This window comes from Hypanus sabinus, chromosome 9, assembly GCF_030144855.1.
Source record: "Hypanus sabinus isolate sHypSab1 chromosome 9, sHypSab1.hap1, whole genome shotgun sequence".
Lineage (NCBI taxonomy): Eukaryota > Metazoa > Chordata > Chondrichthyes > Myliobatiformes > Dasyatidae > Hypanus > Hypanus sabinus.
The window spans coordinates 108508340-108534975 of NC_082714.1; positions in this window are offsets into that span (position 1 = coordinate 108508340).

Genomic DNA, 26636 nt, shown 5'->3' on the forward strand with positions numbered 1-26636 from the left:
CAAGGGAAATCAGAAAAAAAAACCTACACCGTCTTAGGTCTACATGGCTGCCCAAAATGTCCCAAATGTGCAGTAGAAACATCAGTTCCCTCATTTTTAACAACACAGAGATGAACTTGCCCTTGATGGAGCTTGCCTTACCTGGGGATTAAGAGTTGTACCATCCAAGCTGAGAGCTAAAGTGTTGAAGGAGCTACATGCGTGGTTAAAATGAAAGTGTTAGCTCTAAGCTTTGTCTTCTGGCCTGGGATAGATAAGCAGATCAAGTAGCTTGATATGCACTGTATAGGCCACCAATATGTCCAGAAGATGCCAACAGGAGTGCCTCTCCATCCTTGGGAATGATCTGCATTGCCCTAGCAAAGGATCCATGTGGATTCATGGGCACAAAATTCTTGGTAGTAGTGGATGCAGCTACAAAATGGACAGAAGTATTCCCCATAGCCTCCACTACAGCCTCACACACTGTTGATGTATTGAGAGGCTTCTTTGTAAGGACTGATGTTCCAGAGCACTTAGTGACAATGAACCACAGTTTGTGGAGGAACTGTTTCAGTTGTTATATCTGCACCATACCACTCAGCTACAAATGGCTTGGTGGAAAAGTTTGTCCAGAGTCTAAAGAACACACTATGAGTAATGTCAGCAGAACTCACTACACTCATGCTGAACCAGAAGTTCATCAATTTCCTCCTTGCATAACGTGATACAACACACTCCACAACTAACAACTCACCAGCCGTGTTGTTCCTGGGTCATCCCTTGCACTCGCACTTGGATCGCCTGAACCCATTCTCAGGAGTATGCAGGATAAACAGCTGAGATAAATTGAAGGCTCCTCAAACAAGGAGGTTTGAGGTTTCACTCCTGGACAAGCAGTCCTGCCGAGGGATTATAAAGATGATCAAAAGTGAATACGCAGAAAGATTATGGACAGATCTGGACACTCTCGTGAACAGTGGAGATTGTGTCTGATATCATCTGGACATGACGTGTTGATAAGTTGAAAAAAAGCAGGTCAATTAGAGAAAAATGTTGGCTACCGCTGTCAGCACCACTTCTTGCAGTTTCAGAGTCAACTCCTATGATCACCATGGAGGAGGCCCCAAAACTTGAGATTGTTTCACAGCCACAAGTTTCACCTGTTAAGCAGAGTGATCCCCCTCATCAGGAAAGTTGTTATCCCACAAGGGTAAGAAATCCTCCCCAACCATTAAATCTTTATGCCTGAATGGGACAATTTAAAATTTAATATGCTGTGGATGTCAGTATATAATACTTGTATTATCATGTATACTATGTATACAGTTGATTTGCATTCTGTATTGACTTGGAGTTTATAGCTAAGCAAGGAGGGATGTTGTGTGTTTAACGTTCCAGTAATATTTGAGTTATTTTTATATGTATGTGTTTGATTAAGTATTCTTGTTTGTTTAAATAATTTATTATGAGTTACTATGTGTGTAAGTATGTGAACTGCAAACTCATCACGCTACCACGGTACATGTATGTACATCTCTTAAACTAAACATGAAATGGACCCACATTCCTGTGTCATTCTTTGAATTAGTTTAATGTTTTGAAGTTACAAAGCTTAACTAAACCCACTAACAGAAAGGCAACTTGGAACTGGGTATTGTGTAAAAACTGGATTTGATTAGGGAGCTTGAGGTAAACAAAGCTTCCAGAGGCAGCGATCATAATATGATAGAATTCATCCTGCAGTTTGAGGGGGAGAAGCTAATATCAGATGTATCAGTATTACAGTAAAGGGTATAAGAGAGGGGCTGCTCAAAGCTAATTGGAAGGGGACACTAGCAAGGATGATAGCAGAACAGCAATGGCTTAAATTTCTGGGATGAATTCAGAAGTTGCAGGATAGATTCATCCAAAGAAGTAGTATTCTAAAGAGGATGAGGCAACTGTAGCTGACAAGGGAAGTCAAGGATGGCATAAAATCAAAAGAGGGAGTATGAGGAATAAACACTGGCGGTTTGATTCAACTTTATTATCGGATGATGATTTTTAAAAACTTATTAAGGATCAGATAACCTTTTATTTTAACACTAATACATCACCTGAAGTGTCATCCCAGATTGTCTGGGATGCCATGAAAGCATATCTGAGGGGTCAAATAATCTCTTACACAGCAAATCTCAACAGAAGATCCTGTGCAGATCGATTAGACCTCATTAACCAGATTAAAGAATTGGATCAACTATATGCTCAAACTAAGAACCCTGAACTATACAAGAAGCGTGTTGAACTCCAAACTAAATTTAATCTTCTGTCTACTCAACCTGTCGAACGCCAACTTCTCGAAAGCAAGAGTCGCTTTTATATTCATGGGGATAAGTCTGGTAAATTTCTAGCCAATCAGCATATTACAAAGATCCGGAAGGAGAACGGAGACTTTACATCGGATCATTTAGAAATTAATGACGCATTTAAAAATTTTTATTCTCGGCTTTATTCCTCTGAATCTTTGAATGACAATATCTCTGCTGATCAATTTTTAAAGAATCTGAATATTCCTTCACTTCCATCTGATTATAAAGCCAAACTTAATGCACCTATATCATCAGAAGAAATATCTTTTGCAATTTCTGCACTGTCCTCAGGGAAATCTCCTGGACCTGATGGGTTCCCTGTAGAATTTTATAAATCATCCTCTTCACTTCTTTCTCCTCAGTTACTTTCAGTATTATCTGACTCATTTAATTACAGCAAATTGCCACCCTCTTTCAATGAGGCATCTATTATTCTTCTATTAAAAAAGGGCAAAGACCCAACAGAGTGTTCCTATTATAGGCTGATTTCTTTGCTCAATGTTGATGTAAAGATCTTAGCTAAAGTTTTGGCTCATAGATTAGAAACCATTATTCCCTCCATTATCTCTGATGACCAATCAGGTTTTATTAAAAACTGTCTCCCTTTTTTTAATATTTGGCATTTATTTAATATTTTACATTCACCTCCAACTGGGATTCCTGAATGTGCTATTTCCCTCGATGCGGAGAAAGCATTTGATCGTATCGAGTGGAACTACCTTTTTGCAGTCTTAGAAAAATTTGACCTCGGTCAAAGTTTCATCTCTTGGATCAAATTGCTGTACCTGTGTCCTACTGCTTCTGTTTTAACTAATTTTCAGAAATCCCAGGTATTTAATCTCAAACGTAGCACCTGTCAGCGATGCCCCTTAAGTCCCTTTCTCTTTGATTTGGCTATAGAACCTTTGGCGATAGCATTTCAAAATGGTCCTGAATTAACCGGGATTTGGAGAGGGGGTTTGAGCATGAAGTTTCTCTTTATGCTGATGACTTATTACTCTTTCTCTCAAATCCGTCTACATCCTTACCTCCAATGTTTTCACTTCTTGACCAGTTTAGCCAGATCTCTGGCTATAAACTTAATTTACAAAAGAGTGAACTTTTCCCAATTAATAAAGGAGCACAAGAATTAACATTTTGTGATCTCCCTTTTAAAGTAGTCCATAATCAATTTACTTATCTTGGAATTACAGTCACAAGGAAGTTTAAAGATCTCTTTCGTGAAAACTTTGCCAATCTTTCATATACTATAAAACAGTGTCTGGTACAATGGTCACCTCTATGTCTTTGGTAGGTTGTATTAATGTTGTTAAAATGTATGTTCTCCCCAAATTTTTATACTTATTTCAATCTATCCCAATTTTTATTCCTAAATCTTTTTTTGATTCCTTAGACTATTATTTTGTCATATCTGTGGAAGAATAAGCGCTCTAGAATTAATAAAATCCATCTCCAAAAATCTAAAAAAGAGGGTGGCATGGCTTTACCTAACTTTCGTTTATATTATTGGGCAGCTAATATACGTTGTGCTACCTTTTGGTCTTTCTTCCATGGCCAACCCGAGTGCCCTAATTGGGTGGCAATGGAGTTGAGCTCCACTAAAGAATTATCTATCTCTGCACCTCTTGGCTCTGCACTCCCTAGTAGTCTGTCCAGATTAATAGCTAATCCTCTTGTTAGACACACTTTGCATATATGGGCTCAGTTTAGGAAATGCTATGGTTTCCATGGTTTTTCCGTTTCCAGCCCTGTCGTACATAATCACCTTTTTTTACCTACTACATACGATTCAGCATTCCATGTTTGGTATAGGAAGGGCATTAGACATTTTGAAGATCTTTTCATTGATAATTGCTTCGCTTCTTTTCAGCAGCTCTCTGTTAAGTTCAATCTGCCCAATGCTCATTTTTTTAGATATCTCCAAATTAGACACTTTATTGCTCCTTTAATTCCTAACTTTCCTGAAATGCCTGCGAAAAATGCTATGGACTTATTTCTTTCCATTAATCCACTAAGTAAAGGTTTAATATCAATTATTCGAGATAAATTAGCAGCCTTATGATGGGCCCCTGTGGATAAAATTAAAATGGCATGGGAGCAGGATTTAAATACCTCCTTATCTGATGAGAGCTGGGACTCGATTCTCAAATTGGTTAACTCAACCTCTCTTTGTGCTCACCATTGCCTTTTACAGTTTAAAATTGTTCATAGAGCCCATATGTCTAAATCTAAACTATCTCGATTCTACCCTGACATTAGTCCGCTCTGTGATAAATGCAAGAGGGGCGAGGCCTCTCTCATTCATATGTACTGGTTCTGTCCCAGCTTGGAGAAATTTTGGAAAGATGTCTTCACTACATTATCGTATCTTCTGAATCAGCACCTAGAACCAAACCCCTTAATTGCTTTGTTCGGTTCCTGGGGCGAGACAGATTTACGTCTGAGTCCGACCAAATGCCGAATATTATCCTTTGCCTCTCTCCTGGCTAGACGCTTGATCCTCCTTAGATGGAGAGATGTTGCCCCACCCACTCATGCTCAATGGCTTAACGACGTTATGGCCTGCTTGGACCTCGAAAAAATTCATTATTCAGTTCTTAATTCGGACCTAAAGTTCCATAAGGTCTGAGGACCTTTTATCGAGTACTTTCATAACCTTCCTCTTGACTAGGGTTTTTTTCTTTTCGGTCCCTTGCTTTCAGCTTCCTTTTTTTTCTGGTAGTAGGCATTACTATCCTCTGTTGCTAAATGTACTTACAGTCTGGGAGTTTGGCTGTCCTGATTTATATTCTCTATATTGTGTTGTGGTTGGTCTGGGTTTTTTTTTGTGTTGTGGGGCCTGGGGAGGATACTAAGTTTACTTGTCTTCAATTTAGGTGCTTTTTTCTTAAATTCTCTTTCTTTGTATCATATTGTCATTGTATGCTTAATTTTGCACTGTATTAATGTTCCTCATTGTGATTTGGGGTTTTTTAATTTGTAAAATTTATAAAAAAACTAATTAAAAAAATAAAAAAAAGATGGAGTATATAATACAGCAAAAATATGTGGGAGGTAGAGGATTGGGATGACCATCTTGTATCTTGTTGCTATGCTCACTGTCATGTAAGAATTGATTATTTGAAGGTTAAATTGTTGCATCTGCCACATCTTTGCCTTTTAGTTTGATTCCTTCTACATCTGTTTCTATTTGAGTTAAATAATTTAGTTCAATCAATTCATTTGTCATAGATCATTAGTATCTTATTTATTATCTTTGTTTAATCATGCATGGGGCTCTGTGCATACAAAGTAATCAAGAATTTATTCAAAAAATGGTCTTTTACTTAATAGGCTACTTTCTTTAATGAATGTAATGCTTTAATGTACATTCTTTAAGGGATGTAATGCTAAAGTTGTACAAGGCATTGGTAAGGCCAAATTTGGAATATTGTGTGCAGTTCTGGTCACCGAATTATAGGAAAGATATCAATAAATTAGAGAGAGTGCAGAGACGATTTACTAGGATGTTACCTGGGTTTCAGCAATTAAGTTACAGAGAAAGGTTGAACAAGTTAGGTCTCTATTCATTGGAGCGTAGAAGGTTGAGGGGGGATTTGATCGAGGTATTTAAAATTTTGAGAGGGATATATAGAGTTGACGTGAACAGGCTGTTTCCATTGAGAGTAGGGGAGATTCAAACTAGAGGACATGATTTGAGAGTTAGGGGGCAGAAGTTTAAGGGAAACACGAGGGGGTATTTCTTTACTCAAAGAGTGAAAGCTGTGTGGAATGAGCTTCCTGTAGAAGTAGTAGAGGCCAGTTCAGTTGTGTCATTTAAGGTAAAATTGGATAGGTATATGGACAGGAAAGGAGTGGAGGGTTATGGGCTGAGTGCGGGTAGGTGGGACTAGGTGAGATTAAGGGTTTGGCACGGACTAGGAGGGCCAAGATGGCCTGTTTCCATGCTGTGATTGTTATATGGTTATAAATACAAAACACTTCTCTGACATTTAATTTTTTGGAAATTGAATATTTGGAATTTTAAAATTTTCTCTTCCACTGATACACTAATTCAGAAGACAAATAATAGACATCTAAAACAAAATTTATGCAAAGATCTAGGATGCCTAAGACTTTTGCACAAGACTGTATAAAGAGAAAAAGAGAGGTGAAAGTGGATATCAGGCCACTGGAAAATGACGCTTGAGTGATAGTAATGCAGGACAAAGAAATAGAGGATAAACTGAATAAGTATTTTGTGTCAGTCTTCATTGTGAAAGACATCAGAAATATGCCAGAAATACGAGAGTGTCGGGGGCAGCAGCGCGTGTAGCTGCTATTACTGAGGCGAATGTGCTTGGGAAGCTGAAAGGTCAGAAGGTTGATAAGTCAGAGGTAGCTGAAGAGATTGTGGATTCATTAGAAGTGCTAGTTCAAGAATCACTGGACTTTGTAATGGTTGTGGATGACTGGAACATCGAAAATGTCACTCCACTCTAAGTAGAGAGGGACACAAAAGACAGGAAATTACTGCATAGGCCAGTTAGCCTATCTTCAATGATTGGCAAGATGTTGGAGTCTATTATTAAGGAGGCTTTAGAGTACTTGGAGGCACATGATAATATAGGCTGAAGTCAACATGGTTTCCCAAAGGGGAAATTTTGCCCGACAAATCTGCTGAAATTCTTTGACAAAATAACAGACATAGGAGAAGAAATAAGGGGTCTTTTCTGGTTGTTTGCTGGTGACTAGTAGCATTCTGCAGGTGTTGGTTTTTGGACAGTTGCCTTTCATGTTGTATCAATCATTTAGATGACAGAATTGATGGCTTTGTGACCAAGTTTGTGGACCATACTAAGATAAGTGGAGGGGCAGGTGTTATTGAGGAAGCAGGGAGTCTGCTGAAGGACTTAGATTGGAAGAATGGGCAAAGAAGTGGTGGATGGAATATAGTGCAAGAAAAGTGTATGGTCATGCACTTTGGGAGAAGGAATAAAGGAGTAGACTATTTTCTAAATGGAGAGCAAATTCAGAAATCAGAGGTGTAAAGGGACTTGAGAATCCTCATGCAGGATTCTTAAAGATTAATTTGCAAGTTGAGTTGGTAAGGGAAACAAATGCAATGTTAGCATTCATTTCAAGAGGACTAGAATACATAAGTAAGGATGTAATATAAGGCATTGGCCAGATTCCACTTGTAGTTTTGTAAGCAGCCTTGGGAATATGCTGCCATTGGAGCTGGTCCGAAGGAGGTTCATGAGAATGATCCTTGGAATGAAAGGGTTAATGTGTGAGGACATTTGATGCTCTGAGCCTATACTTGGAGTTTAGAAGAATGAGAAGGGGAATCTTATTGAAACCTATCAAGTATTGATAGTCCTACATAGTAGATGTGGAGAAGCAATTTCCTGTTGTGGCAGTCTAGGCCAAGAGGGCAGAGCCTGAGAATAAGATAAATATGAGAGCAGAGATGAGGAACAAATTTCTTTAGCAACAGGGTAGTGGAATCAGGAGTTTATTGCCACAGACAGCTGTGGAGGCCAAGCCACTGATTTATTTAAAGTGAAGGATTTTAGGTTCTTGATTAATAAGAGTGTCAAAGGTTATGAGGAAAATTAGGAGAATGAGGTTGAGAGGGATAATAAATCAGCCAAGATAAAGTGGTGGAGCAGAGTTGATGGACCAAATGGTCTAATTCTGCTCCTAGTCTCTTATGATCTTCCAAACGATGTAATTTGCTGAACTGTATGGTGCAGTGTGTGTGTCCATCCAAATGAGGGGCAGTGTATTGAAGATGGGGTTAGACCTGGGCATCAGGTACAAGCTAGAGGTGGACTTTGATCATATCAAATAGAGATAATTATTTAGAGTCCCTCTTCCGTTTTGTATCTTTCATTCATTCGTTGAGCATGGCTGCACCTGCATTTAGGAACCTGGTGATCCCATTCCCATTGAACCCAGCAGCACTGCCAACACTGAGGGCATGTTTCCTTCTGTGAGCTTGGTTAAGCAGAGATATTGTTAGCCCAGCTTAAGGAGCAGAGAGTTACCTCCTTGCCTCTCTGATCTTTTCTATATTTTCTGCCTTCCCTTGTTGCATTTTCTCAAGTGCCTCAACTCACACTCTCTGGGTTCAGAGTATTTGACCATAAGACACAGGAGCAGAATTAGGTTATTTGGCCCATCTAGTCTGCTCCACTGTTCCATCATGGCTGATTTATTGTCCCTCTCAATCCCATTCTTTTGTCTTCTCCCCATAACCTTTGACACCCTTACTAATCAGTAACTTATGAACCTACTCCTTAAATATATCCAATGATTTGGCAACAAATTAAACTCAATTTGCGATTTCACTGCCCATTTAAAATATGTTGCTGAGTTGCAAAAAATGACCCTTGCCAAAGACAGCTGCAAGATATGAGGGAGCATCTACACTCAGTGGCCACTTTATTAGGTGCACCTGATCACCTGCTTGTTAATGCAAATATCTCATCAGCCAATTGTGTGCATGAAATCATGCAGACATGGTTAAAAGGTTTAGTTTTTGTTCAGACCAACATCAGAATGGGGAAGAAATGTGATTTTGACTGAGGGATGATTGATAGTGTCAGACAGGGTGTTGTGAGTATCTCAGAAATTGCTGGTCTCCAGGGATGTTCATGCACTACAATCTCTAGATTGGTGCAATGAACAAAAAATGTCAAATGTGTGGTACTCCTGTGGGCAAAAAGAGAGATCAGAGGAGAATGGCTAGATTGGTTCAAGCTGACAGGTGGGTGACAGCAATTCAAATAACTACACATTACAATAGTGGTGTGCAGAGAGCATTTCTGAAATCACAACACATCTAACTTTGAAGTGGGTGGGCTATATCTGTAGAAGACTATAAGCATACACTCAATGGTTACCTTTGGTACAGAAGGTACTTAATAAAGTGCTTATTGAGTGTATATCTTCCTGCAGTTTCAACCAAGCGGCAACTTGCTTTTGTATTTTCTCATGTTGAGAGCAAAGGCCATTCAGTCAATGGGTTTATGCTGGATCTCCCTAGTTTCCTGGTAAAATGAGGGGGGAAGCCAGTGACATGTCCATTCTGGTGCTTCTAATGCCCACCTAAACATTAGAGATGATTTACAGTGACCAACTATCATACCTGCATGCCTTTAGGATGTGGAACTACTGGAGGGACATTAGTGCAATCTACATAGAGATCCTATTAACACTGCAGGTGTTAACACCTAGACCACTGGAGCTATGAAGCACCAGCTCTATCTGCTGCACCACTGAGCTGATCACACCATTCTGTGAAATGATGTCTATTGTAAAACCAACTGCATTACCCAAATGTATGTTTCTGCTGTGACAGGAGGCTACGTATTGGTTTGTAACTTTGTTGATTTGGATGGAATTTAAGCTTGTTTATGAGAGAGACTGAGAGGGTCAGAAACTGTTTCACAGTTCTAAAGGAAGGAGTCGTCTCCCCAGCTGTGTGTATAGGGTGTATACAGAGGAGGGAAGGGAGAAGCCTGTTCCTTGTAGTTTCTGCTCTGAACACAATCCAAACCAAACCACTTTTGTGCAAGAGTGAGTAACAGTCTGAAGTTTGTTCAGGGAATGGCATAAATATTAGACAGAATAATGCTTTTGATAGCTGCTAGTGAAAATCAAACAGTGGAACTGAGAGATAGGGTAAATCTATGGCAACAAATGGCGAAGACTAGCAATCTAAAGCTAAGGAACTCACTAGTCCAAGAACCATGCAATCTCATAAACAAGATTAAAACTAGCCATGTTAACTGCAATGCACGTTAGGCAAGATTTCTTTTAAATTTTTTTTCTGTAAGCAATTTTGCTTCTATTTGATGTTAGGTGTGCAAGTTTAATTGATGTGAACTTTATTGGTTGGTGGAGTCAGAATCGGAATCAGGTTTATTGTCACTGACGGACTGTATGTTATGAAATTTGTTGTGACAGCAGTAAATGCTAGGCATAAAAAATGTAAGTTACAATTTTTAAAAAGTGCAAAAGAGGAATAGTTAGGTATGTTCATGGGTTCATGGACCTTGCAGAAATCTGATGGCAGAGGGGAAGAAGCTGTTTTTATAACTTTGAGTGTGGGTCTTCAGGATCCTGTACTTCCTCCTGGATGAGAAGAGCGCATGTCCTATATGGTCAGAGTCCTTAATGATGGATATCATCTTCTTGAGGCACTGTCTTTTATAGATATCCTCAATAGTGGGGAAACTTCTGCCTGTGAAGAAGCTGGCTGAGTTTACAATCTTTGGCAGCCTCTTTTCATCCTGTGCATTGGAGCCTCCATACTAGGCAGTGATGCAACCAGTCAAAATGCTCTCCACAGTACATCTGTAGAAATTTGCTCAAGTCTTTGGCAACATGCCAAATCTGTTCAAACTTCTATTGAAGTATAGCCACTGGCTTACATTGTCATGCTGATTGTTATTAGTATATTGGACCAAGAATAGATCCTCTGAGATGTTGCCGCCTAGGAACTTAAAGTTGATTACCCTTTACATTGCTGACCCTTCAGAGAAGACTGATATGAAAAATCATAGGGACATTAAGAGACTGAAGACGGTGAAATTTAGAGCAAAGGGTCATATTTGCATTAATCGGGGTTCGAGATCTACAACAAAATCAACTGTTAAACCAAAGAACAAACATTGCTGCTTTGGATGTTTCAGTTTTATCATTTGTGGTCATCTCTGAATTATTTCCTGTATCATTTTCTTTAGCAGTGAGATAAAGATGAATACACAGTAAAATGTTATTGGAGAAATGTTGCTTGGTGAAGAGCTTTGAGGGTCTTGTGTACACCAGGAAGGGCCTATATAAAATGTAAGGGGTGCACTTCAACATGGCTGGAACCATTGTTCTTGTTGGAAGTGTAGTATTCTGGGTCAGAAGCACCAGACAAAAGCATTAGGGAACAGACGTAAGGTGCACAGGGGAATGGGAGGACCTAACAAAATTAGGATTAATTGTAATTCTGAAATAATTCAGAACTGATGGTGTGAAGCAGACTATGATGGCTTTAGGAAGCATGTGCTTAACAAATAGTCTGTGATAAATTATGCTGATGAGCTGCAGGCATATAGCCATTATGATAGTGATAATAATAGGATGGTTGGACAAAATAAGGGGCCAAGTTGGAACAATGTTTTGGCCATAATGACTCTAGGACAGGGGTCGGCAACGTTTACCACTAAAAGAGCCAATATGGACCCATTTCCCACAGAAAAGAAAACACTGGGAGCCACAAAATGAAATAACACTGCATACAACGGGTTTTTTTTTTTGCCTTTATGCTATGTATAAACAAACTATAATGTGTTGCATTTTTGAAATTGATGAACTCCTGCAGAGAAAACGAAATTACATTTCTGCATGCAACAAAAACATTTTGAACTCCGAAAAAAAAGACGTCGGGTTGAAGGTTACTACATAGTTAGCCTACCTTGGATCGAAGAATTAAAAGAATGCGCGCACTGGCGGGTGTCAGGCATTGGCAGTGGTGATGTATATTAATAGCGATAAAAACACGTTGTAGCGGTGTAGCGCTACACGCAGCGCTAAAATAAAGACTGCAGTCAAAGGTAACTTTATTCAAACTAAACAGCCTTGCTTTAAAGCCTCGCTCAACCCGTCCCCGTGGGCGCGGATGCTCCAAAAGACACGTACTCACAAACCCCCGTAGGCTATCTCCCTTAGTCGGAACGGTGGCTAATTGTGAGCCGGTTCGGATGTGCCAGGAGATGAGGTCTCCGCAAAGTTTTCATATTGTACAAGATCACCATAATCTTCAAATTTCGAATTACTTTTCAAAAGCTAACAAACCACGGGGAGCCGCATCACAGAGATCAAAGAGCCGCACGTGGCTCTGGAGCCGCAGGTTGCCGACCTCTGCTCTAGGAAATGTTAGAAGGGGAAGTGTAGGGTGGAAGTATTTGCTGTAAGTACAGTTCTGGAGCTGGGAAAGGAATAGTTTAACATGGAATCCATTATAGAGTTAAAGTCCTGGTCCAGAAGTGAATCTTCCTCTGCTCAGCCTCGAATTAATCACAAAACTACAATGTGGAAAATCTATCTAAGTCGGGAATGAATTTAAACAATTCCAGAGAAGAGTGACAAAGTTGATGAAAGGCAATCTGGAAAGGCCTATTTCAGGGATGGATGGTATTGGATGTGCACACAATCCTCAGGAATGGCTGAGAAGAAGGTGGGGGAGTGGTGGTTGGCAGAGAGACCAAAGATGCCTGGAGTGGCTGAAAGGAGGTCAGAAAGACCGGAATGGCCTGGAGGAGGCTGGTGATCTAGCAAAGGGCTGAGAGTAAAGTCAAGAGAGGGAGACCAGTGAGCCTGGGGATGAGAGCGCATGAGACTTCTCAAATGCAAGCTCAGTGATTGGGATGGAAGCTTGCAGTTTCAGTGAAACAGCTGCTACATTACAGATTTATTTTAAGAAGCTGGTTTGACTGGAGTAGGAAGCTTAAACCTGTACAGAAGTGTGAGCCAGGCACAATTTCTCTTGTATTGTGGAACTATAGTGCCACCAGGTGGAACAGCAATATTGAGCATGATGCTTTTGGAACTGCAGAATCCATTCCTCACTGTACTGTGTTGTTAGCTCGTGGACAGACATCTCATATTGAACTGAGCAGGAATTCCATCATGTTGGTAGGTTTATGTTGAGTGGGCACACACAGAGAATCATACAATTTACCTTCATTGCTGCATGTAGTCTCCAAACCTGCATCACCTGCTTAGAATGTTCACTCACACTTCCTTGAGAACATCTGTAAATATCAACGCCTCAATGCTCTTAACCAGAACGCTGCAAATTCTGACATGTTCTGGGTGAATCCTTTGTAAATATTGGCACATTCCTTGTGAATCTTGTAATTACTGATATGTTCATAGGATTAGAAAATCGGGGCTAATTTATAAAGCAAATTATAGGCCAGTCATGTCCCTGTCATTGGGGAGAAAGTTACACCTAATTATTCCGTGCAGCAACATCTGATCCCCAGTCCTTCAGGGCACAGCTCCTCAAGCATTCACATGAACACTTCTAAATGCGAGGGCTTCAGACAGTGAGTTCCAGATCCACCTGTCTCTGGTTAAAAACATATTCCCTCAACTCCCTTCTATCAGAATCAGATTTATTATCACTGAAATGAGAAAATCTGCAGATGCTGGAAATCCAAGCAACACACACAAAATGCTGGAGAAACTCAGCAGGCCAGGCAGCATCTTTGGAAGAGTAAACGGTCAACGTTTTGGGCTGGAACCCTTGTATTTGATCATTCATCTGTTATGTGCTGTACTGTATTATGTGGATTATCATGATCATGATTATTCTTAGCAAATTTTTGCACAGAAGTGATTTGTCGTTGCCACCTTGTGGGCAATATCTTTACAGGAGACCCCCGGCCATTATCAATACTCTTCTGAGATTGTCTGTCTGGTATCAGTGGTCACACAACCAGGACTTGTGATAGGCACCAGCAGGTGCTACACCTTGCCCAAAGATGACCTGTAGTTCAGTGGAAGGAAGGAGTGCCTTGCATCTCCTTTTGTAGAGATGTATCTCCACTCCACCGCCCTTCTGGATCATAGAATGCAGAAACAGATCCTTCAACCCAACTGGCCTGTGCCAACCACAGCATCTTCCTTGCCAGTTCCAGATGCCTACATTTGGCCATTAACCCTTTAAGTTCTTCCCCTTTATATGCCCATATGCCTATTCAAATGCCCCTTAAATATTGTAATTGTACTTGCCTCAACTATTTTCTCTGGCAGCTTATTCCAATTAATCGTCACTCTGTGTATTCTCATGTACTTTTTAAATTCTTTCCTTTCTTATCTTGTACCTGTGCCCTCTCATTACTGCCATTGGGGAAGGTGTACAGGAGACCTCAGTGTTGTAAGAACAGCATCTTTTCCTCTACTATCAGATTCTGGAATAGTCCGTGAGTACTGCCTCACCATTCCTCTTCAGTTCTTTTTATTCCTTATTGTAATTTCTGTATGTGAGCAGGAGGGAGGAAAAGTGGCTTGTTTTGCTGCTGCTGTTGTTGTTGCTAAACATTGTGGCCATGCTATTTTGCCACTGGAATGTGTGGTGAAACTTGCGTTTGCTGCAGCACATCTTTAGATGTGTTGGTTGTTAACACTAACAATGCATTTCATTGTATATTCCAATGTACATGTAACAAATACAGTAAATCTAAATCAGATAGTATTTTTTATATATTGCATTGCACTCTGCCACAAAACAACAAATTTCATGACACACACTCGGCCACTTTTTAGGTACCCCCTGTACCTAATGTAACCTTCTGACTGTGGCTCATAATAAACCAGGCCTATTGGGTAAATCTGGGTAACAGCCACATGGGTAATGGAGAGAAGGCCACCCTCAATAAGCCATACATGTCTAGGGTCAGTATGATTCTGATTCAACCAAACAGAAAGGTTGGAATGTTCAGATGAGTGAACAGTAATTATGGTGAATGTTGTGTAAAAGCTACCCCATGCAAAGTTATCATTCACCAGGAAATAACGGATCTTACATCAGCATAAAATTGAAGTGGGAGTATATTTACAGATATTGCAACTTTAACAAACAACTAACAGGGAAAAAAACCTATTACAGTTAAACCAGTCTAAATGTGCGCATAGACATTGGAGCTCATTTTTGGAGTAGGTGGGTGCTTCTCTTTGATTTCTCACACACTGAGCCCATGTTCTGTGTGAAAGACACCAGCCACAGTTTGAAATTCCCTTGAAGACTATTTCGAATGAACTGGCTAACTCAGGAGTATTGTCAATTCTTTCTTGGAACCATTTGCCTGCACAAAGCACTTCTGACAATGGGGTCTCTCCTGTGGGCAGGGTACTGCGAGCATATTCCCTTGGGCTCTTCTCCGCACCACCTCCTCCTTCCAACACCTGCCAGCAAAGAGCCAAAACCAACCCACTGTCCCTCAGAAACCTGATTCCAGCCTGCTCTCTCGAATGTTCCATGGCATCCCACACGATGGAAAGTTACTGCTTGGCTGACACAACATTCCTGAGCTGAGTAAGCGGCTCCTTATCTTCGCAGAAGTCAAAATACTGAACTGTTAAACTTAATTTAAAAAACACACCGTTTTAGAGAAAAGCTGAAGAAAATAAAACAGTTGATAGCACAACAGTAGTAATACAATAAAACATGTTCATAACCAGGCCACTACACTAATAAAGTGGCCACTGTGTGTATGTTCGTGGTTTTCTGGTCTTCTGCTGCTTTTGCCCATCCACTTCAAGGTTCATTCAGAGATGCTCTTCTGCATACCACTGTTGTAATGTGTAGTTATTTAAGTTACTGGTGCCTTCCTGTCAGCTTAAATTTGTCTGGGCATTCTCCTCTGACCTCATTAACAAGGAGTTTTTGCCCACAGAACTGCCACTCAGTGGATTTTTTTTGTTTTTCATACCATTCCTTTTCCTCTCTCTCTATTCTGCCTTCTTACCTCTCTCCTTTGCTCCTTTTTCTCTGTAATCCCATCCCTCTCTAGGTAATGGTGGTTATAATGTAAGAAACTATAACAGAGTACTCTCTCTCAGTCCCTCTCCTTCTGGCATGCTCTTACATTTTCTCTCTTACTGTCTCAGACTCTCACTTACTCATGCACTACCACTGAAATTCAGATAATTCTTGAGGGACGCAGCACGGATGATGCAGAGAGGATGAAGATGCTTCCCTATCTGCAAACCCTGGAACCAGGGCCACATTCTCGTCTTAAGGGTAGGCTAGATAAGATGGAGATCAAGATAGCCTTATTCACCCAGATGGTTGTGAAATTGACTTACATGGAAGGCTCCAGATGCTTAGTTGCTGAATTTATTCAAAACAGAATCAATAGATGTCTAACTATTAAGGAATTGAAATGTATGGCAGGAAGATTGTGCTGAGGCAGGTGAACAGCCATGACCCTGACTCATTGCATTATGGCCTGGTACAGCAATGCTACTGCATAGGAACACAAGGTACTAGAGACAGTAGTACACAGCCCAGTCTATCACAGGCACAGCCCTCTCCACCAGTGACAGCATCTACAGAAGTTGCTGTCTCAAGAAGGAAGCATCTATCATTGAGAATCCCTACTATCTGGCTCATTTCCTCTTCTCACTACTACTGTGAGGCAAGAGGTACAGAATCCTGAAGCCCCACATGACCACATTCAGAAACAGCTACTTCCCTTCAACAGTGAGGTTCTTAAATCACCCTGCACGACCTTAACGGCAACGGAACTCTGGACCACCTGTGGACTTGTCTCTGCTTTGTCCTAACTTTGAACTTATTACTTATTTTTCACAGTTTTTCTTGTCCCTTTACTATTTGTATAATTTGTGTGTAATTTACATATAAATAGCTGAGGTTCTCTTCGTTTATTTGGGACATTTTGCCACTTAATTGGGACGGGGACAATGGCTAAACATTTTTAACCAGCATCTGTCCCGTGTGTTTGTGTTCATAAAGCAATGATTTTTGTCACTGAGAGTTGGCGAGAAATAATCAATATGATGACTTGGAACTGTTGCTCACTGCAGTTTCAAGCATTCAGGCTTGGAAATGCCAGAAGCAGCCAGCAGTGAAAATGAAATGATTTCACCACTTCAGCAAGTTAGGAACTACAAAGAAGTTGAAGGTATCAGCAATCATCTTGAATGCTACCTTTGGACCTCACTAAGCACTCTGCTCTCAAGTAGCTGTTTGCATGCAACAGTGGCCACACCACAGTACACGGCTTCAAAAGGCGGGCTAAACCTGGTGAGGGTAGCCGGCACGTCTTCTGTCCTAATGAGATCGGGACATGCCTGTCCTAGCATGTGAAGTCAGCTCCAGGGCACTGGGTGGATGAGATCAGTAAGATCCAATGGCCAGGAAGGCGGATCTGTTGTGCTCTGTGGAGAGCAAAGGACAAGACCAGGCACAGAAGTCATGCCATCCACTGCAACAATGGAAGACCCAGTTGTGATGACTCCTCATACCACTAGACCTGGGTGTCTGAGGCCAACTGCCCTGAGTGTAACTGCCCCAGTACAATGGCTTTACCACTTTAAAAGCTCTCCTGCACATGTTTCCTGTCATTCATTGGATAAAATGATCAACCACCAGTAGAACTAGCAGTGTTCTAATTTGTTCTGTATTTCATTTAAATACATAATTTGTTACTCTGTCAAATAGTGGTTTGTCTTTTTTAATACCCTTTTAACTATTTCCATGAAACTTCTGCTAATTGGGCCCGCCGGTCAATTGGACCCAAATGTATCGGTCCCGATGTGTCCCAATTAACCAGAATCTGTTGCAAGTTATACTCGTATTTTGTCTGCGACGTGCCTGCGATACTGCTGCTGTATCATTTCTCTCTAACTGTGTCTCTGTACCTGTGTGCTCTGCTGTATGTTTAGAAGGTCCATTGGTGAGCAGTGAGCATTGTGTTTTGGAGCTGTAAACTACAGGTGAGCCAGAGGCATTTCTCATCATCCATCCACACTCGTACTGTTCTAATGTTCCTGAAGGGATGGAGATCTCTGACACAGCCAGTGGATGGCAGTATGACACAAGGACCTAGCCCACACACCTTATGACCCAGCCTGACATACAGGCGCCATGTTCCCATCGGCTGTAATGCTTCCATCTGATTGACTGCTCTACAGAGTCTGTTGTGTTCCTTTCGCATTGTATCGGACTCTGTACAGCACTGAGAGTATCTTAAATACTGTCAGGGAGCAAAAGAGATGCAAGTAATTGAAACCAAGTAAGGTCTATTAATACTGACTAAGATGATGTGAGGTACAGTAAATATGTATGTAATGAATTAAGGCAAAAAAAAGAATACACGAGGAAATCTGCAGATGCTGGAAGTTCAAGATGCTGGTGCCACACAAAATGCTGGTTGAACACAGCAGGCCAGGCAGCATCTATAAGGAAAAGCTCTGTCGGTGTTTCGGGCCGAGACCCTCCGTCAAGACTAACTGAAAGGAAAGATAGTAAGAGATTTGAAAGGGGGGGGAAGAAAAGCAAAATGATAGGAGAAGACCGGAGGGGGTGGGATGAAGCTGAGAGCCGGAAAGGTGATTGGCAAAAGGGATACAGAGCTGGAGAAGGGAAAGGATCATGGGACGGGAGGCCTAGGGAGAAAGAAAGGTGGAGGGGAGCACCAGAGGGAGATAGAGAACAGGCAGAGTGACGGGCAGAGGGAGAGAAAAAAAAGAGGAGGGGAAAAAAACTAAATATATCAGGGATGGGGTAAGGAGGGGAGGAGGGGTAAGGAGGGGAGGAGGGGCATTAACGGAAGTTAGAGAAGTCAATGTTCATGCCATCAGGTTGGAGGCTACCCAGCTGGTATATAAGGTGTTGTTCCTCCAACCTGAGTGTGGCTTCATCTTGACAATAGAGGAGGCCATGGATAGACATATCAGAATGGGAATGGGACGTGGAATTAAAATGTGTGGCCACTGGGAGATCCTGCTTTTTCTGGCGGACGCAGCTTAGGTTTTCAGCGAAACTGTCTCCCAGTCTGCATCGGGTCTCACCAATATATAAAAGGCCACACCGGGAGCACCGGACACAGTATACCACACCAGCCGACACACAGGTGAAGTGTCGCCTCACCTGGAAGGACTGTCTGGGGCACTGAATGGTGGTGAGGGAGGAAGTGTAAGGGCAGGTGTAGCACTTGTTCCGCTTACAAGGATAAGTGCCAGGAGGGAGATCGGTGGGGAGGGATGGGGGGGACGAGTGGACAAGGGAGTCACGTAGGGAGCGACCCCTGCGGAAAGCAGAAAGGAGGGGAGGGAAAGATGTGCTTGGTAGTGGGATCCCGTTGGAGGTGGCGGAAGTTACAGAGAATTATACGTTGGACCTGGAGGCTGGTGGGGTGGTAGGTGAGGACAAGGGGAACCCTATCACGAGCGGGGTGGCGGGTGGATGGGGTGAGGGCAGATGTGCGGGGAAAATAGAATAGGTAGTATTCATGGGTTCATGAACTGTTCAGAAATTGGATGGTGGAAGGGAAGTTGGTCCTAAAACATTGAGTGTGGCTCTTCAGGCTCCTTACCTTCTCCCTGATATAGTAATGAGAAAAGGGCATGTCCCAGTTGGTGAGGGGTCTTAGCGATCAAAACCACCTTCTTGAAGCACTGCCTATTGGGGAGGGTTGTGCTCATGATGAAGCTGATTGAGTCTACAAACCTCTGCAGCCTCTTTTGATCTTGTGCTTGGAGCCTTTATACCAAGTGGTGATGCATCTAGTCAGAATGCGCTCCCCCCGTACACCTGAGAAATTTCCTGGAGTTTTTGGTGGCATATGAAATCTCCTCAAAATACTAAAGTAGTTTAGCTACCGATGTGCCTCTTTATGATTGCATCAATGTGTTGGATCCAAGATAGATCCCCTGAGATGTTGACACCCAGGAACTTGAGATTGCTCACCTTTCCACTGCTGGTCCCTCAACAAGGATTGGTGTGTGTTTTCCTGAGTTCCCCTTTTTAAAATCCACAATGAATTCCTTGGTTTTGCTGATGTTTACTGCAAGGTTGTTGTGACACCACTCAACCAGCTGATCTGTCTTGTTCCTGGATGTCTTTTCATCACCAATAGTGATTTTTGCCAACAACAATAGTGTCTTCAGTGAATTTATAGATGACATTTAAGCTATGTCTGGCCACATAGTCATATGGTAAGGATCACTAGTTAATATTTAAGAGTAAGCAGATGAGTGAAGGGGTGACTGAAATGCGAAGGAATTATGCTAAACGTGACATGATTACTGACTGAGTACTCCTGCTGTGCACAGTTCTGGCCTCTAAGTTACAGGAAGAATACAGAAGGGATGTGAAGGATTTATGACAATACCAGAAATGAAATGTAAGAATTAGGAGCAGGAGCTTGCCACTCAGCTTCTGTGTTGGCTCCACCATTTGGGAAGATCACAGCTGACTAGAATCAGAATCAGATTTAATATCACCAGCTTATGTCACAACATTTGTTAACTTTGCAGCAGCAGTACAATGCAATGCATGATAAATATAAAAAAACTGAATTACAGTAAACATTTATGTATATTAAATTGTTAGATTAAGGTAAGTAGTGCAAGAACAGAATTACTTTTTTTAAAAAAAGTAGTGAAGAAATGTTAATGGGTTCAATGTCCATTGAGAAATCAGATAGCAGAGGGGAAGAAGTTGTTCTGGAACTGCTGAGTCTCTGCCTTCAGGCTTCTATACCTCCTTCCTGATGGTAACAATGAGAAGAAGACGTGTCCTGGATGGTGGGGGTCCTTGATGATGGAAGCCGCTTTTCTGAGGCACTGCTCCTTGAAGATGTCTTGGATACTTAGGAGGCTAGTACTCTTAATGGAATGGACTAATTTTACAACTCTCTGCAATTTACTTCAATCCTGTGCGATTGCACTCCCTGCCCCATGCCAGACCATGATGCAGCCAATCAGAATGCTCTCCACGGTTCGTCTGTAAAAGTTTTCCGGTGTTTTAGGTGCAAACCAAACCTCCTCAAACTCCTGATGAAATATAGCCACAGTTTGTCTTCTTTATAGCTGCATCGATATGTTGGAACCAGGTTAGATCTCAGAAATATTGACACCCATGAACTCTCTCCACTTCTGATACCTCTAAGGTGATTGGTTTATTTTTCCTCATCTTACTCTTTCTGAAATCCACAATCAGCTCTTTGGTCTTACTAGTGTTGAGTGCAAGGTAGTTGCAGTGACGCCACTCAGCTAGTTGGTATATTTCGCTCCTGCACACCCTCTCGTCTCTACTTGAGATCCTGCCAACAATGGTATCATCAGCAAATTTATAGATGGCATTTGACTTATGCCTAGCCATACCATCATGGGTATAAAGAGAGTAGAGCAGTGGGCTAAGCATACATCCCTGAGGTGTGCTGGTGTTGACAGTTGACAGGTGGAAATGCTATACCAATCCGCATACATTGAGATCTTCTGGTTAGGAAGTCAAAGATCCAGTTGCACAGGGAGGTACAGAGAGCCAGGTTCTGTAGTTTTTCGGTCAGGATTGTAGAAATGATGGTGTTAGATGCTGAGTTATAGTCAATGAACAGCATCCTGATATAGGTATTTGTATTGTCCAGTGATCCAAGGCCACATGGAGAGCTATTGAGATCGCATCAGCTGTAGACCTATTGTGGCGACTGGCAAATTGCTGTCAGTCCTGGTCCTTGCTGAGGCAGGATTTATTTCTATTCAAGACCAACCTTTCAGAGCATTTCATCACCAGAGATGTGAGTGCTACTGGCCAATCGTTAAGGCAGCTTACACTGCTCTTCTTGGGTGCGTATAATTATTGCCTTTTTGAAGCAGGTAGGTACTTCTAACCATCGCAGTAAGAGATTAAACATGTCGTTGAATACCCCTGCCAATTGGTTGGCACAATGTTGTCAGAGCCCTATCAGGAATCTCCATTTTTCTCTGTCTCGCTCTCTCTCTCTGTCTCTCTCTGTCTGTCTCTGTCTTTGTAACTGGACACTTTATTCTGCACTCTGTCACTGCATTTCCCTTGTATTACCTTAATGATGTCAGATCATCTGTGAATGTCAAGCAAATCAAAATTCCTCACTGTACCTCGTAACTGTGACAATAATAAACTAATTTCCCAATTTACTTTACAAAAGTCAGAGTCATAATTATAAGACAGCTACTAACTAAGCTTATGGAATTTGGGAGAATTGTATTCATTGAGAGAGAGGTGGAGTGTGGAAACTTGGCATTATGTTGCTGAGAAGAAGGCACAGCTGCATTGAGGAACGTTGACACGCATAGGAGGGGGAAAGGACTGGAAGGGTGGGGCAGTGTATAAAGAGCAGTGGGAGGAGGCTCAAAGCCAGAGCCAACCACAGTTGTGTCATTCTTTAAAACTTGTGCAAATTCTAGCTTAACCATCCTGGTGGCAGGAGGTGCCTCCTTTCAATTAACAAAGCAATAACAGTGGTGTGGAAATACCCTGCCTTCCCTTGAGGGGGCTTTCCATGGTTACTCATATAAACACTGACAACCAGCAGCTGCTGTCTCCATGGATAATGGGGAATGGTTCACTTTCCCCTCCACTGCCCTGCAGATCGACACCCTTCCTCAACACTGTCATACAGAGAGCTTTTTGATGTACCTGTGCCTCACCGTACTTACGCACTGGACAATGAACTTGAGCTGTGTTGACTATGCCTTGCAGCATTAGAGCTGGAGACAGAGTCATAGAAAAGTACAGCACAGAAGAGGGCCCTTTGGTCCATCTAGTCCTTGCCAAATCACTTAAGCTGTCTATTCCCACCGGGACCATATCCTCCATACCCCTACCATCCACACACCTATCCAAACCTCAGAAATGTTGAAATTGAGCTTGCACGCACCACTTGCACTGGTAGCTTGTTCCACACTCTCACGACCCTCTGTGTGAAGAAGTTTCCCCTCATGATCCCCTTAAACATCACTTTTCACCCTCAGTAGGGGTGGAGCCTCCTCTGTATCACTACCATAGTGAGCATGGAAGGGTTTACTTTGAGAGTGGGTTCTCCAAGGTAACTGCAGTAACAGTGAGCTGAGGAGCAGCTCGTCTTTTCACCTGCTGTGGTGACTCTGGCATTGGTCAGCACTTGAGAGGGTGGGTGGGAATTGGTTTGTCTTGTTTTCATCAGGAATGACAGCAGAAGTTGGTCATTCATTGCCTCGACCCTCTCTCCCCCATTCAAAAAGAGCGTGGGCATTCTGATCATTGATCCCTGCTGCACTGCGCCCCCCCCCCCCACAGTGTAGCATTGCACAGAGTAAACAACATCCATGGTAAAATAATAAATGTAATGTAACGATAAATATAGTGAGGAGCACAAAAACAGTGGTACAAAGTTTAGTGGAATAAGGATCAGCTTTATTATCACTTACATAAAATTTGTTTTGTCGCAGCAATACTGTGCAAGTCATAAAATTAATATAAGTATATAAATTACTGAATAAATAGTGCAAAAGAGAAATAGAGAGGTAGCATACATGGGTTCATGAAGTGTTCAGAAATTTGATGTTGGAGGGCAAGAACCTGTTCCTAAAACACAGTGTGGGTTTTCAGGCTCCTGTACCTCCTCCCCAATGGTAGTAATGAGAAAAAGGCATGTCCCAAATGGTGAAGGTCTTAATCTTCGATGCCATCTTCTTGAGGCACTGCCTTCTGAAGATGTCTGTGATGGCAGAGAGGGTTGCTCTCACAATGGGGCTGTCTTGAGTCTACAGCTCTCTGTAGCCTTCCTTATTCTTGCACTTTGGAGCCTCCATTCCAGACAACAATACAACCAGTCAGAACGCTCTCCACTGCATAACTGTATAAATTTGCTAAGAGTCTTTGGTGACATACCAAATCTCCTCAATCTCCTAGTGAAGTATAGACACTGGCTTGCCTTCTTTGTTATTGCATCAGCAACCCAAGCTGGGATGTGGACCACAGATTACAACAAGAGATAGAAAAGGCTTGTCAAAAGGGCAATGTTACGATAGCCATGGGAGATTTTAACATACAGCTTGATTGGGAAAATCAGGGTGGAAGTGGATCTCAAGGGAGTGAGTTTGTTGGATGCCTACGAGATGCCTTTTTAGAACAGTTTTTCATTCAGCTTACAAGGGGATCAGCTATACTGGATTGGGTGCTATCTAATGAATTGGGGGTGATTAGGGAGCTGAATGTAAAAGAACCTTTAGGAGACAGTGATCACAATATGACTGAGTTCAACCTGAGCTCAGATGGTAGAGAGCACCCCTGTGGCCATCCCCCTCAGTAATCGTTATCTCGTTTTGGATGCAGTTGAGGAGGATGACCTGACAGAGGACGACCACAGCAATCGGATCTCTGGCACTGAGCCTGGTTCTGTGGTGCAGAAGGGAGAGAGGAAGATGAGGAATGCCATAGTCATAGGGGATTCCATAATGAAGGGAACAGACGGGAGGTTCTGTCAGCCTGATAGAGTTACCCACATGGTGTGTTGCTTCCCAGGTGCCAGGGTACAGGATGTCTCGGATCAGGTGCAGAGTATTCGGAAGGGAGAGGGTGAACAGCCAGAAGTCTTTGTACACGTTGGTACCAATGACATAGGTAGAAAAAGGGAGGAGGTTCTGAAGAGAGAATTCAGGGAATTAGGTAGGAAGCTGAAAGGCAGGACCTCTCGGGTAGTAATCCCAGGATTGCTGCCTATGCTACGTGCTAACGAATTGAAGAATAGCATGATCAGGCATATTAATGTGTGACTGAGAGACTGATGTCTGGGGCAGGGATTCAAATTCCTGGATCATTGGGGCCTCTTCTGGGGGAGGTACGACCTGTACAAAAAAAGATGGGTTACACCTGAACCCAAAGGGGTCCAATATCCTAGCGGGCTCATTTAATAGAGCTGTTAGGGAGGATTTGAACTAATTTAGCAGGGGGATGGGAACTGGAGTGATTGGCTGAGGAAGGGGAAAACAGAAATAAATCAAGGATAGCGTGCAACAGAGATTATATTAAGAACAGGCAGGAGGTGAGGCTTAGTCATAGGCAGTGGCATGAGTTACAGGGCAATAGAGGCATGGTGCAGTTAAAACAGAAAGCAACGTATGCTGGACTGAGGGTGTTGTATTGAATGCACACCGCATAAGGAATAAAATGGACAATCTTGAAATTCAGCTACAGATTGGCAAATATGAAGTTGTGGCCATCTCTGAAACTTAGCAAAACAATGGCTGCCATTGGGAGCTGAATGTCCAAGGATATACGGTATATTGGAAAAATAGGTTAGTTGTAGAGGGAGTGGTGTGGCTTTGTGTATAAGAAATAGTATTAAATCATTGGAAAGAGATGACATAGGATTGGAAGGTGTAGAGTCTCTATGGGTTGAGTTAAGAAATAACGAGCGTAAAAGGACCCCAATGGCAGTTGTATACAGGCCTCCAAACAGCAGCTGGGATGTGGGTTACAGCAGGAGTTAGAAAAGGTGTGTCAGATATACAAAGGACACTTCACATTATGGATCATATACAAAAAAATAAAATCGAAGCAATAGTGATAAGCGTGGACGCTGAAAGAGCATTTGATTCAGTTAATTGGAATTTTCTTTACAGAGTTTTACATAGATTTGGTTTCCAAGACACAAGTATTAAAACTATACAGACACTATATGACAATCCTACTACTAGGATTAAAATCAATGAATATTTATCAAATAGTCTTACCCTAGAAAAGGGCACGAGACAGGGTTGTGCATGGTCACCACTACTCTTCGCGTTATATCTGGAACCATTAGCTCAATACATCAGAAAAAATTAAGATATCAGGGGAATTACTATTAAAGGGACACAGCATAAATTGGCTTGTTATGCGGATGATGTTTTGATCTATCTAGGGCAACCAACATACTCTTTACCTAAATTGTTGCAATCCTTTGAACAATATGGTCAATTAGCAGGATACAAGATCAACATAGATAAAACCTAATTACCTTCATATTACTATAGCCCACCAAGAGAAATTGAAAGTCGATATCCCTGGGCATGGCACACAGAGTCTTTCAAATATTTGGGCATCATTATGCCAAAAGATTTGGCAAAATTATCAGAATGTAATTATCAGCCTTTATATAAAAAATTAAGGAAGATGTGGCAAGATGGAGCCTGATTCCTTTTTTCAGTCTCAGTTCAAGAATTCAGTCTATTAAAATGAATATACTGCCCAGACTGTTATATCTCTTTCAGACCCTACCAATAGAGATTCATCAAAATCAATTCAATGAATGCAACAAGATGCTATCAAGGTATACTTGGCAGGGTAAAAGGCCTAGAGTTTGTCTCAAAACTTTGCAATTAGCAAAGGAAAAGGGGGGATGGGGCTTGCCCAAAACTGTTCACAATACTCAAGGTGAGGCCTCAGCAGTGTCTTATAAAGCCTCAGCATCACATCCTTGCTCTTGTATTCTACACCTTGTGAAATGAATGCAAATACTGCATTTCCCTTCCTCACCATCAACTCTACCTACAAGTTAACCTTTAGGATGTTCTGCACAAGGACTCACAAGACCCTTTGTATCTCTTCCCCTAACTTAGGTAGTTAAATTAAATACAACGTTGGAAAGTGTATGGTCATTTACTTTGGTGGAAGAAATAAACGGACAGACTATTATTTAGATGGAGAGAGAATTCAAAATGCAGAGATGCAAAGGGATTTGGGAGTCCTTGTGTAGAATACCCCTGAAGATTAACCTCCAGGTT